At 38.8% G+C, this 12,372-nt stretch overlaps 1 pseudogene; it reads right to left on the reverse strand.

Moving 5' to 3' along the window:
- Positions 1 to 2,455: 2,455 nt before the first annotated feature.
- LOC150064817 (proteasome activator complex subunit 3 pseudogene) lies at positions 2,456 to 3,209 on the reverse strand (annotated as a pseudogene).
- Positions 3,210 to 12,372: the final 9,163 nt, after the last annotated feature.

Consider the following 12,372-nt stretch of genomic DNA (forward strand, 5'->3'; position numbering starts at 1 on the left):
TTCATTTCCTTTCCCCCAATAAACCTTCAACACATTGCCTTATTTTCACCTGCAATAAATGTTCTGACAGTAGTTCTGCCTTTTGCATCTTGTGCATATGAGTTTTGTGTAACTCATGGCTGGTACTTAGGACTAGGGAGCAGTTTGTTCTTACTGATTTTCTCTGTTGTCTTTGATGAGTTGATTGTTGGAGCCCTTGCTGAGAAATCAATGACTAGAATCCAAAAATCTCCTTCCCTACCTAATAAAGCTTATTTTCCATCTTCAGATATAGTAGAGAAGAATTAGCATATCTGTACAAGGGATTGAATTGAAGTATGTGTTTCAGAACAACTTTACTCTCTGTGTGTGTGTGGGGGGGGGGTCCTGGGGCTTAAACTCAGGGCCTGAGCAATGTCCTTAAACTTTTCCTGAAGGCTAGTGTTCCATTAGAGTCACAGCTACATTTCTGGCTTTTTTTGGTAGTTAATTAGAGAAAAGAGTCTCATGGAGCTGGCTTGTTTCTGTACCTAGATACTCAAGAAGCTGAGATCTGAGAAGATAGTTCAAAGCCAGCCCAGGCAAGAAAATTTAAGACTTGTATCTCCAATTAACGACCAGAAAACCAGAAGTAGAGCTGTGGCTCAAAATGGTAGAGTATTAGCCTCGAACAAAAAAATCTCAGGAATTGTTATTCATTCTGACTTTGTTACCTAGTACATTGTATACAAGTTTGTTTATTTGAAATAGGAAAGGGCAGGGGAGAAAACAAGAGGATTGGGAGGGGACAGAGGGAGGGAAATGGGGACAAAAACATGAGAAAGGGTATCAATGTGTGAGTAGTAATGCACCTACTACCTGGTGAATGTGACTGTAACCCCTTTATACATTACCCAGACAATAAAAAGGAAAATCTCAGGAATATCACCAAGGCCCTGAGTTCAAGCCCCATGATCTCCCCCACACACACACCAAAAAGTCTCATGACTTTCCTGCACAGATTGGCTTCTAGGATTACAAGTGTGAACCACCAGCAACCAGTAGACAGCTTGACTTTATTTAAAGAGGTCAAAATGTGTATTTTTTTAATAATTTCTTGACACTATGGGTCTTGATCTATGGGTTGTAGGGTAAAGAGGGGCAGTAGAACAATCAAAAGGGAAACAATACCTAATGGAAGTGAAGAAGAGATCCGAAAGATAGGCAGGGCTTCCGCCAAACTAAAGTGCAATTGGTTTGCATACTCTTGGGAAGAAAGCCTCCACATTCCTTTTCTATGGAATATTGGGAGGAAAAATGATGCAGCCTGGGTGGAAATAGGATTGAAGGCAAAAATGAGTGAAAGTCATAAGTAGACACTGAGCCACTGGCAGGCTGACCACAGATAGCAAGTCTCATGAAAGAATAAAAAAGCTGAAGGGTTAACATAAAAGCTGCAACAGTGCTATCCCTGGAAGATTCAAGAGGAGTCAACTTTCCAACCGTTTTGACCTATAGTTTTTTAACCATAAACATGGACACATCGATAAGTGTACATACATACACATATATACTGATTGCTTTTCTTGGAAGCACAAAAATATTTCCAAAGGAAAGCACAATGGGGGCAGCAGCATCTGGACCTCACACAGGCTAACATCTCCCGCCTCTGTTCACCTGACCTGGAAGAAGGCAAAAAGACCTTGACTAGGAGGAAAAGGTCTTCCCCAGCCCTCTGCTTCTCAGCTATTGGTTCTTTTCCAACTCATCCTGGGCACCAAGTGGCTACAATATCAGGAAGAAGGATGGGACCAGAACTTTTGCCTGGGTAACTGAAAACTAAGATAACTATCACCTGCCAAAAGTTGTATCTCTGACAGGAACTGGGGCAAGAAAATGGTGGTGAGGAAAGAGGATAGGTTAGGTAATGGAGTAGGAAGATATATACTCATATCTGTATGAGTATGTACATGTAGATACATATGAATGAGAAAAATCCAGTTATAGAACGAACTAGGGACACAGCTGAAGGACCTCCATGTTCCTTGTTAGATCAGGTTCAAGGGGGGATTAAAATAGATTGGAAACCCTAAGTCAACAGGGAAATTGTGGCAGGAAGGACAGAAACAAGAAACGGCCTCACAAGAAGTAAGATAGTCTTTCCCACCCCCTCCATCCGAGCTCCCCCGCCATCCTAGCTCCTCAACTTTTAAAAAAAACCAATCATCAAAAGGAAGAAAACACAAAGCTTAAGACAAAGGAGGAGAGAAAAAAGTATTCTCATACTAAAAATTCTGCACACAGAAACATCTGTGCGCAGATTTTTCTAATTTCTCCAGAAATTATGGCAGGCTGGGTGTGAGGCACTAGGGAAAGAGAAGACAGAACACACATCACAGAACTAGATAAGACTTCCATTAAACTCTGGTTTTATTTCCAGTGTTCCCATCACAATAGTAATACACAAACCAAGGCAATATTGGTCTTGAACGGAGAATCACAGAGTCCCCTGGCCCTGGACTTGGTACAATATAACTTTGTTATTGCTTCTGGGTCATTTTATCCTCTTGATATTTTGGGGGATCATGTCCTATAGAGTTATATACTGATTTCTCAGCTCTGTATATGATAAACTGAAGGCTGATGACATTTTTTTCTCATCAGTCTCTGCCACAGTGTAGCGATAGTTCTCCACATGGGCATGTTTAGCTATTTTAGAAAACAATTTGGCTCTTACAGTTTAGAAATCTGGCCCAGAAATGGAGCTTCATTCCCAATCGAGTTTAGCTTTGCAACTTGTCTCTTCTTCAATAGATATCCCAAAGTAGTTCTCATTGTCCATCCTGAGACTCAAGAGCTGGACACACATTTAGATTGCGTTACATTTCTGGGGAAGCAGCCAGATCTCAGGTTTCATTTTCTCAAGAATGTCCACCAGCTGCTGGTTGCCTTTTCACATCCCATTGAACATCACAAATATCTTAGAATATCTCTTCACATCTGTCTGAACTTCACTTCCTATAAGTGAGACTATCCAAACCATCGTGGATATTGGTGAGAAGAATGGGGTCAGGAACAGGGAGAATCAGGTCTAAGTAGAGGAGTTTGGTCATGGATGTCTAGGATTGGTTCTTTAAGGTTTGAATACTTTGTGAAAAGTTGTCACCACGTCTTCCACCTGGCTTGTGATAAACTCTGAAAGAATCATCCTTGGGCTTCACTTCCTGATCTACCTTCAGTGATGAGGCCATGGCCCAGCTGGACACTCTGCTAGAGACCAGAGGCTCTGGGGAAGAGGACCAGAGGAACCTGAGGTATCTCAGCTGCCCTCAGGACCTGGTCACACTCACTGGCTTTTTCATTGCTTGTTCATTCTTGCCTCCATCTGCCCAGTCCACCTGTACCCCAGTCTACCCAGTCTCTCCATCTGGCTGCCTGCTATATACTTGCTCCTGAGCTCACCTTCCTGGCTTTTGCCCCTCATGATGGAAGTTACATCACCACAGCTAGATTGTCACATAAGGTTTTGATTCTATTCTGTGGTGTTTGGCAGACAAGTTTCCTCCCTGAAAATAATTCATTCTTTCCCCCAATAAATGTGCGCAGAGCTGGGAGGGGGAAGAGTCTGGGAATGGAGCGAGTATTGCTGAAGAATGTGTCATATGTCACATGCTAAGATTCAGAAGCATTCTTTGACCTTCTTGTAAAGATTTCTGGCAAGTCATCTATGGATGATTTTTTCCTCCTAATTATGGGTGTGTCAAAGTAAAAGATTTCTGCTATTTCCTCTCAATATATCTTTATCTCCGGAGTTTTGCCATTGACCCTACCATTCTGACTCCTAGGACTCCAAAAACGTGCAGATTATATGAACATGCTCCTCCTCAGAAGAGGAAGTGGGGACATTTTGGAGGACCTCAATATTCATTTTAGAATCAATTCCCCTATTGTTGGTTTTTAGGGTCCTTTATTTCTATGGAAGTCAGTTTATGCCTTAATTTTAGACATATCGCCAAAAGAAAAACAGAATAATCTGTTTTCTGTGGTGATATAGTTTGACATTCTTCCCCGTTATCTCATTTTTTCTATTTCCAATATTAGTCAAAATTTTCAATTCTAGATTAAATTAACTTTATTATTTTTCTACTATTTCATATGCTATGCTCTTATACTTGTTTCCTTTATCCTAAAGGTTTTATATGTAATCAACATTTCTAAATGTTATCTTCAGATAGGCTTTATTAATTCCCTTTATATCTTTTGTCTGAAAAAATACACATGTTGAAAATCTACTGGAATCATGAAGTTATGGTCAGCTCTCAGGCTCTGCCCTCTCCCAGCTCTGTGCATGTATATTGGGGAAAAGAACGAATTATTTTCAGGGAGGGAATTTTTCTCTGTCATTTGTATAATAGAATCATAAACCTATATGACACTTTAGCTGGATATATACAATTTTTTTAAGTCTACCTGTGGTGATGCAACTTCTGGCATGAGGGGCAAAAGCACTATTCGCAATCTTTTATTCCACAAATCATTACCTTGTGCAAATAACTTTCATGGTGAGATAGTTCACACCAGGATTAACAAAAATGAGTAGATAAAGGCTAAAATCCTGGAGAAATTGGAAGTATCTCTCACAGCCAGTAAAAATGTAAAATGATCCAGCTGTTTTAAAAATCATTTTGCCATTTCCTCACATGTTAAGCATAGCATGGCCATATCACACAGCAATTCCATTTCTATTTCTATGCCTGAGAAAAATGCCTAAGTTCACACAGAAACTTGTATGTAAATGTTTATAGCTGCATCACAGCCCAGACCAGAAACAGCTCACTTATCCAACTAAAGAATAGATGAACAAAATGTTTATTAGAGCAGAAAATAGCTTTTAGTAATAAAAAGGAATAAAATATTGATACATGCCACAATATGGATGAACTTTGAAAACACTATGTTAACGAAAGGAAGTCACGTGCAATTGACTATATATGATTCCATTACACCCAGAAAATGAACATTACATTTACAGAGACAGAAAGACTAATGGTCGATGAGAGATGAGGAGGGATAAGTGTGAATAAAATCTCAAGGTCACAGAGTCCCCTTTTAAAGTCATGAAAATACTTTGAATTTGACTCTGGTATGTTTGTACAGCATAAAAATTATACATGACCTAGGTGGGTGGTATGGTATGTGTTATGGTACATTTCAATACAACTTAAATGATATAAAAAGTAGAAGTGCTTAAAAAGTGAACGACAGCTAGAAGCAGAGGAAGCCATCCCAAAATCATTCTATGAAGCCAAAATCACATTCATCTCCAAACCAGGGAAAGACCCCTCCCTCCAAAAAGAGAACTACAGACCAATCTCTCTGATGAACATAGACACAAAGCTCCTCAATAAAATACTAACCAACAGAATCCAGAGACAAATTTCAAAAATTATACACCACGATCAAGTAGGCTTCATCCCACAGATGCAAGGTTGGTTTAACATTTGCAAATCAACTAATATAATACATCATATCAATAGAGCTAAGGTTAAGAATCATATGATAATTTCTCTGGACACCGAGAAGGCATTTGACAAAATACAACATCCATTCATCTTGAAAGCACTAGAAAAAATAGGAATAGCAGGTACATTCCTTAAAATAATTAAAGCCATATATGACAAACTACAGCCAGTATCATATTAAATGGAGAAAGACTAGAATCATTTACTTTAAAATCAGGAACTAGACAGGGATGCCCACTTCCTCCACTTCTCTTCAATATAGTGCTGGAACCCTTAGCTATAGAAATAAGACAAGAGAAGGACATCAAAGGGATCCACATAGGGAAAGAAGAAATCAAACTATCCCTACTTGCAGATGACACGATCCTATATCTGAACAACCCAATAAACTCCACTCCTAAACTCCTAGAACTAATAAATCACTTTAGCAAAATGGCAGGATACAAAATCAACCTGCAAAAGTCAGTAGCCTTTCTATACGCCAAAAATACACAAACAGTGGGAAAAATCAAGAAAATGATCCCTTTTGCAAAAGAGTAAAATGTTTAGAGATTAACTTAGCCAAAGATGTAAAGGAATTATTTCATGAAAACTATGAAAGCCTAATGAAAGAAATCGAAGAGGATAACAGGACATGGAACAACATCCCACGCTCATGGATAGGAAGAACCAATATAGTGAAAATGGCCATATTGCCAAAATCGATATACAAATTCAATGCAATCCCCATCAAAATCCCAAAGACAATTCTTTACTGAAATAGAAGATACAATCCAAAGGTTCATATGGAGCAACAAAAGACCTAGAATAGCCAAAGCAATTCTAGGCAAAAAGAGTAATGCAGGTGGTACTATAATACCAGACTTCAAACTCTACTATAGAGCCAAATAACAAAAACAACATAGACCAGAAGATCAATGGAACAGAAGATCCAGAAATAAAACCACATACCTATAGTCATCTTATATTTGACAAAGGAGCTAGAGATCTACCGTGGAACAAACACAGCCTATTCAATTATTGGTGCTGGCAAAACTGGGTAGCCACATTCAGAAAACTGAAATTGATCTCAGCCTGTTGCCATGCATAAATGTTAACTCAAAATGGATCAAAGATCTCAATATCAGACCTGAAACTCTGAAAGCGGTACATGATAGAGTAGGAGAGACATTGGAACACATAGGCACAGGCAAAGCCTTCCTGAACAGAGTCCCAGATCACAACAGAGTGGAGAGATTTGACAAGTGGAACTACCTAAAAATAAAAAGTTTCTGCACAGATGAAAACATAGCTACTAAAACAGAAAGATAGCCAACCAACTGGCGAAAGATATTTACCAATAATACATCAGACAAATGCCTAATACTCAATATCTAAAGGGAATTCAAGGAACTAATTCCCCCAAAGCCAATAAACCAGTCACAAAGTGGGAAAGGGATCTAAACAGAGACTTATCAAAAGAAGAGGTTAAGATAGCAAAGAAACATATGAGAAAATGCTCATCATCCATGGACACAAAGGAAATGAAAATAAAAACAACCCTAAGATACCATCTTACCCCAATCAGCATAACCAATATTCTGAACTCAGACAGCAACAAATGCTGGTGGGGATGTGGAGAAAGAGGAACCCTACTGCACTGCTGGTGGGAATGGAAACAAATTCAGCCACTCTGGAAGGCAGTTTGGAGGTTCCTCAACAAACTAAATATAGACCTTTCCTACAATCCAGCCATACCACTCCTGGATATCTACTCTAAGCATCATAACCCAGGATATGATAAGGACATCTGCTCAGCCATGATCATAGCTGCACTAGTCACAATACCCAAGAGATGGAAACAACCCAGATGCCCTACTAGAGATGAATGGATACAAAAAATGTGGTATGCATATATACAATGGAATTCTATATAACCACCAGATAAGATAAAATAATGGCATTCACGGTGAGGTGGATGAAATTAGAGTGAATCATGTTGAGCGAGATAAATCAAGACCAAAGGAACAAAAGTCATACTGTCTCCTGATATGTGGATCTTAGATTCAAACAGTACAAGAGTGATGACTCAATACTTTTGGTTACTCATGGTCATGACATGGTCTTTGAGATATGAATATAACTATATGGACATATAAATCTATGGTGGGATATATACTCTAAAGACATTATGTTATATTGTATAGATCAATGCATATCTATGACGAAGTTTCAGCTTAACTTTAATTTTGTTCCTAAATTTATGTGCCTGTGATTGCATATAGAGATTCCCTTCTTGAATACTGTTTGTTAAACTTGACATTTGAAATTTGATGTAAAAAAATCAGTATTAATAAAATCTTTTTTTAAAGTGAATGTCAGGAATAGGAGAGGCTATTACAGAAGAGCTCAATATATTTTTGAAATCTGGAGGAGAGGTAATGACTTAGCAAAACAGAAAAGCACCTTCAAGCTAGATTCTACCATGAATCCCTGAAGACAGATGATTCAGTAGGAACCAATAAGAAAGAGACCTGGGGCTGGGAAGGTGGCCTAGTGGTAGAGTGCTTGCCTAGCATGCACGAAGCCCTGGGTTGATTCCCCAGTACCCCATACATAGAAAAAGCCAGAAGTGATGCTGTGGCTCAAGCAGTAGAGTGTTACCCTTGAGAAATTCCAAGGACAGTGCCCAGGCCTTGAGGTCAACCCTCAGGACTGGCAAAATAGAAAGAACGAAAGGAAAGAAGGAAGGAAGGCAGGCAGGCAGGCAGGCAGGAAGGAAGGAAGGAAGGAAGGAAGGAAGGAAGGAAGGAAGGAAGGAAGGAAGGAAAGGAGGAGGAGGAGGAGGAGGAGGAGGAGGAGGAGGAGGAGGAGGAGAAGGAGAAGAAGAAGAAGAAGAAGAAGAAGAAGAAGAAGAAGAAGAAGAAGAAGAAGAAGAAGAAGAAGAAGAGGAAGAAGAAGAAGAAGAGGAAGAAGAAGAAGAAGAAGAAGAAGAAGAAGAAGAAGAAGAAGAAGAAGAAGAAGAAGAAGAAGAAGAAGAAGAAAAGGAAGGAAGGAAGGAAGGAAGGAAAAGAAAGAAAGAAGAAAAGAAAGAAAGAAAGGAAAGAAAGAAAAAAGAAAAAAAGGAAGGAAGAAAAAACCCAATTGTTACATATTTTGGATGTGATTCCTTGAAATTTTGGTTTCAAGGAATCAAGATTTTCCTTGGAACAGAGTTGAGACAACCATTTCGAAAATGGTGTTGGGTGTACCTGTGGTGTGAGGAAGTTGTGGGAACCAAAGCCAAAAATTTTAAAAGTTATGCCAGGCTCAGTACAATGTAGTCAATGGTCAAGTTAAAAATATAGTTGTTTAAAGCTGGGCACCAGTGACTCACATCTGCAATACTAGCTACTGAGGAGGCTGAGATCTGAAGATCGTGGTTTGAAACCAGCTCGGGCAGAAAAATTTGTGAGACTCTTATTTTCAGTTAATCACAGAAAAAGCCAGAAGTGATCTTGTGGCACAAGTGGTTGAGTGCTAGCTTTGAGCAAAAGCACCCGGGCCCAGAGTTTAATGTTCACGATCAACAAAAGGAAGGTAGTTTAAAGTGAAGAGTGTGGCTCAGTGGCAGAGCATCCACATAGTAAAAGGCCCTCAGATCAAATCCTATTATCAAGAAAAAAATGTATTTAAAACAAACTTGAAAAAAGTTAAATTGATCGTAAATAACAATGTATAATTTAACTGGATTTACTTCTTGCTAATGTTTAACCCATTTGCTGGTTTTTCTCTCTTCCCTCATGTATATTTATATACATATGTGTATATGACATGTTATTTGTTTACATGTATATATGTGTATCTTTGTACACACATATATGTAGGCAAGAACATATATACAAAAATAAATTTATATACTTGAGGAGAAATTTCATACGTATGAATGGTTATATTTCATCTATTAAAATAATACTAAATTTAACACTTAATACTTGATTATCTTTCAGTAACGTTAACACAGTTACAATTTTTATTATCTTTAAGTAGTTATAAAATTTTAAATCATTCATCCTTATTGTATATGTAGTATGTATTTGTGCTTTTCTTTTCTTTTCCAGTTGTGGGGCTTGAACTCAGGGACTGGGTGCTATCTGTGAGCCTCTTTGTGTTCAAGGCAAGTGCTCTACCACTTGAGTCACAGTGCCACTTCTGTTTTTTAGAGATAAGAGGTTAATTGGAGAATAAGAGTCTTATGGAGGCTTCTCTGCCCATCTGGCTTGCAATCATGATGCTCAGATCTCAGCCTCCTGGAGTAGCTGGCATTATAGGCATGAGTTACTGCACCCAGCTGTTTCCTCTTTTCTTTTCTTTTTATTTTTTTAACATCTCCATTACAAGGGCAGTCTGTAATTTCCTATTGTGTTTAGCTGTGTGACATCAGTCTCTTTTAATCTGGAATAGTACTTTTTTATGACCTGATCTCTTTTGAGGAATATACCTATTGTTTCAGTTTTATGACCCCTCCCCCAGGGTTACTTTTTGTTTTTTTAAATTTTATTGTTGGGGTAATGTATAGAGGGATTACAGTTGTAATTCGTCAGGTAGTAGGTGCATTACTTCTCACACATGGATACCCCTTTTCATATTTTGGCCCTCTTTCCCTCCCCCCCACTCCCTCCCAATCATCTTGTTTCCTCCTTCCCTTCCTTATTTGAAATAAACAAACAAACATATATACATACTATACCAGGTAACAAAATCAGATACGTTCACTTTTGTGATGAGGTTTCTCCTGGTCATATATTAAAGGATATTTTTGTGTTTGTGAGTTTGCTTGTTACAAACAACAACAAAGCAACACCAGGAATGCAAGGCTATATAAGAGGTATTTCTGAACAGACCTCCTCTAGTCAAGGGAAGGCAGATGGGAGGAAGTCTGCTTGACAAGACAATGGAGAAGCTACGCATGCAGGACAGGACAAAGAACAGTCTAGTATTTCTGGTAAGCTTTCATTGTAAGAAAAAGCAAGGATTGGGTGTCTGGGGTGAAGGTGGATTCATCAAACCTGATGGCTAAACAATACTATGAGGGAACAACACAGGGCTTAACCAGTTTATAAACTTCTGAAGCTAAAAGATCTATTTTTGGTGGTACTGGAGCTGGAATTTGGAGGCCTCAGGTGCAATACTGCTTACAACTCTGTTTTTCACTGTTTCGTTTGGTTTGGTTTTGTTCCTGTCTAGGTATGCATCTGAGCCACAATCTGCCTCCATCGTGGATCCCAGGAATGTGCCACGGTCCAGTTTCCGCCATGGAGGAAGAACCTCACGGATTTTCCTGACTGTGCTGTCCTGCCACTTCAGTCCTCCCAATCTCAGCGTCCCTTCTAACTTGGGATTCTGCTCTAGCTAGCTTTGAACTGCAATCCTCTGGTCCTCAGTATCCCATATAGTGAGGATTGCAGGTTTGAACTATCAGAGCCTGGCTGTAAATACATAAGTTTTAAGAGTTTTAAGGGTTAAGTGAAGAAATAATATGAAAGGATAATAGATATACTATACAATAGCCACCAAAATAACATCTCTCTCTCTATATGAACCAATGGAAATTTTGGTGAAAAGTTACAAAGTAGATGGAGGAAAAAGCTCATAAAGTAACCATACATGTGGTTTAAAGCAAAGGGCCTTGCCAAATGAAGTTCAATCAGCCTAATTAGAAGACCCATGATGCTAAGGTGAAGCCTACCCCTCACATCAGGATGGATCTGGTTGTGTGGGCTTTGGACATGTACAATTGCTCTGTACAACTGATGCAAAACTAAGAACGGTTGAGAGGGGTCTATGGGAGAGGGAAGGCAGAATGAGGAGGAAGCAGGGTTGGAGAGAGAAAGAATGATTGAAAACATGTTGAAAATGTTTGTTGTGTCGTCTCCCTTTTATGCTTTTTTGGATTCTGTTCATTGGTGTAAAGTACTGTGCTCTCTACAGGCTTTTAGCATTATCACTGAACCTTTTGAGAAATCTCAAGGGGTTTTGTGTTCAAGGTTTCTGTTTTTGTGCAGGTAAAAAGCATTGTGTATTTGAGGAGCTGTAGGTGAGAGCAGAATAGAACTTGTAAGTCCCTGAGCATGCAAAGCTTTCAAAGATTACATGTTATCCAAAGGGAGATCACAATGCAATAAAAGGATCTCTTATAATATCTAGGTAGTAGGTAGAATGATTAAAATATTGAGGTAAACACACTCTATTGAAAGGGTGTAGTGAAGGCATCTATAGGACACAAGAGGGATGAACAGATTAGCATATCTGGGTGATGGAGGGAAGCTGTAGGTTCAATTCCCTTATGTTGTTTTCTCCACCACCAGCCTTAAGAATCTTTGCTTTCTGCTCAGGCTCTGTGATGTGGCGTGGAACGGTGTGTAATTTAGAATGTGTACTCAGTGCCTGGATTCTGATGTGGATCTTCTTCTTTGACCTCGAAGCCATACCACAGCATAACTGAACTTCAACTTGACTTCTTGAGTATTCCTATCTCCGACTTCCTGTCTGGGTTTCTCCTTCTCTCTCTGTGCTAACAGAAGAGGAATTTGTATTTCCCAATAGCCTAGAAACAGAGAGATATCAAACAGGTAATAAAACTAGAGCTGCTCCGAGTGTAATACATGGATTTAATGTGATAAACTTCCCTTTAAACACTACCTTTGCTGCATCCAACACATTTTTCTAAGTTGCATTTTCATTTTATTTACTTTTACATATTTTAAACCTCTCAAAAAATTTGATCAATGAGTTAATGCTTTGTTTAATCTCAGATCATTTTGGGATTTTCTAACTACCTTTCCTTTACTGATTTCTATTTTAACAGCTTTTGGCCTAAAAGCATATTTCATATGGCTACTGTTCTTTTTTATTTATTAAGGCATAGCTTATT

This window comes from Megascapheus bottae, chromosome 3, assembly GCF_031878675.1.
Source record: "Megascapheus bottae isolate mThoBot1 chromosome 3, mThoBot2.hap1, whole genome shotgun sequence".
NCBI classification, from domain to species: Eukaryota; Metazoa; Chordata; class Mammalia; order Rodentia; family Geomyidae; genus Megascapheus; species Megascapheus bottae.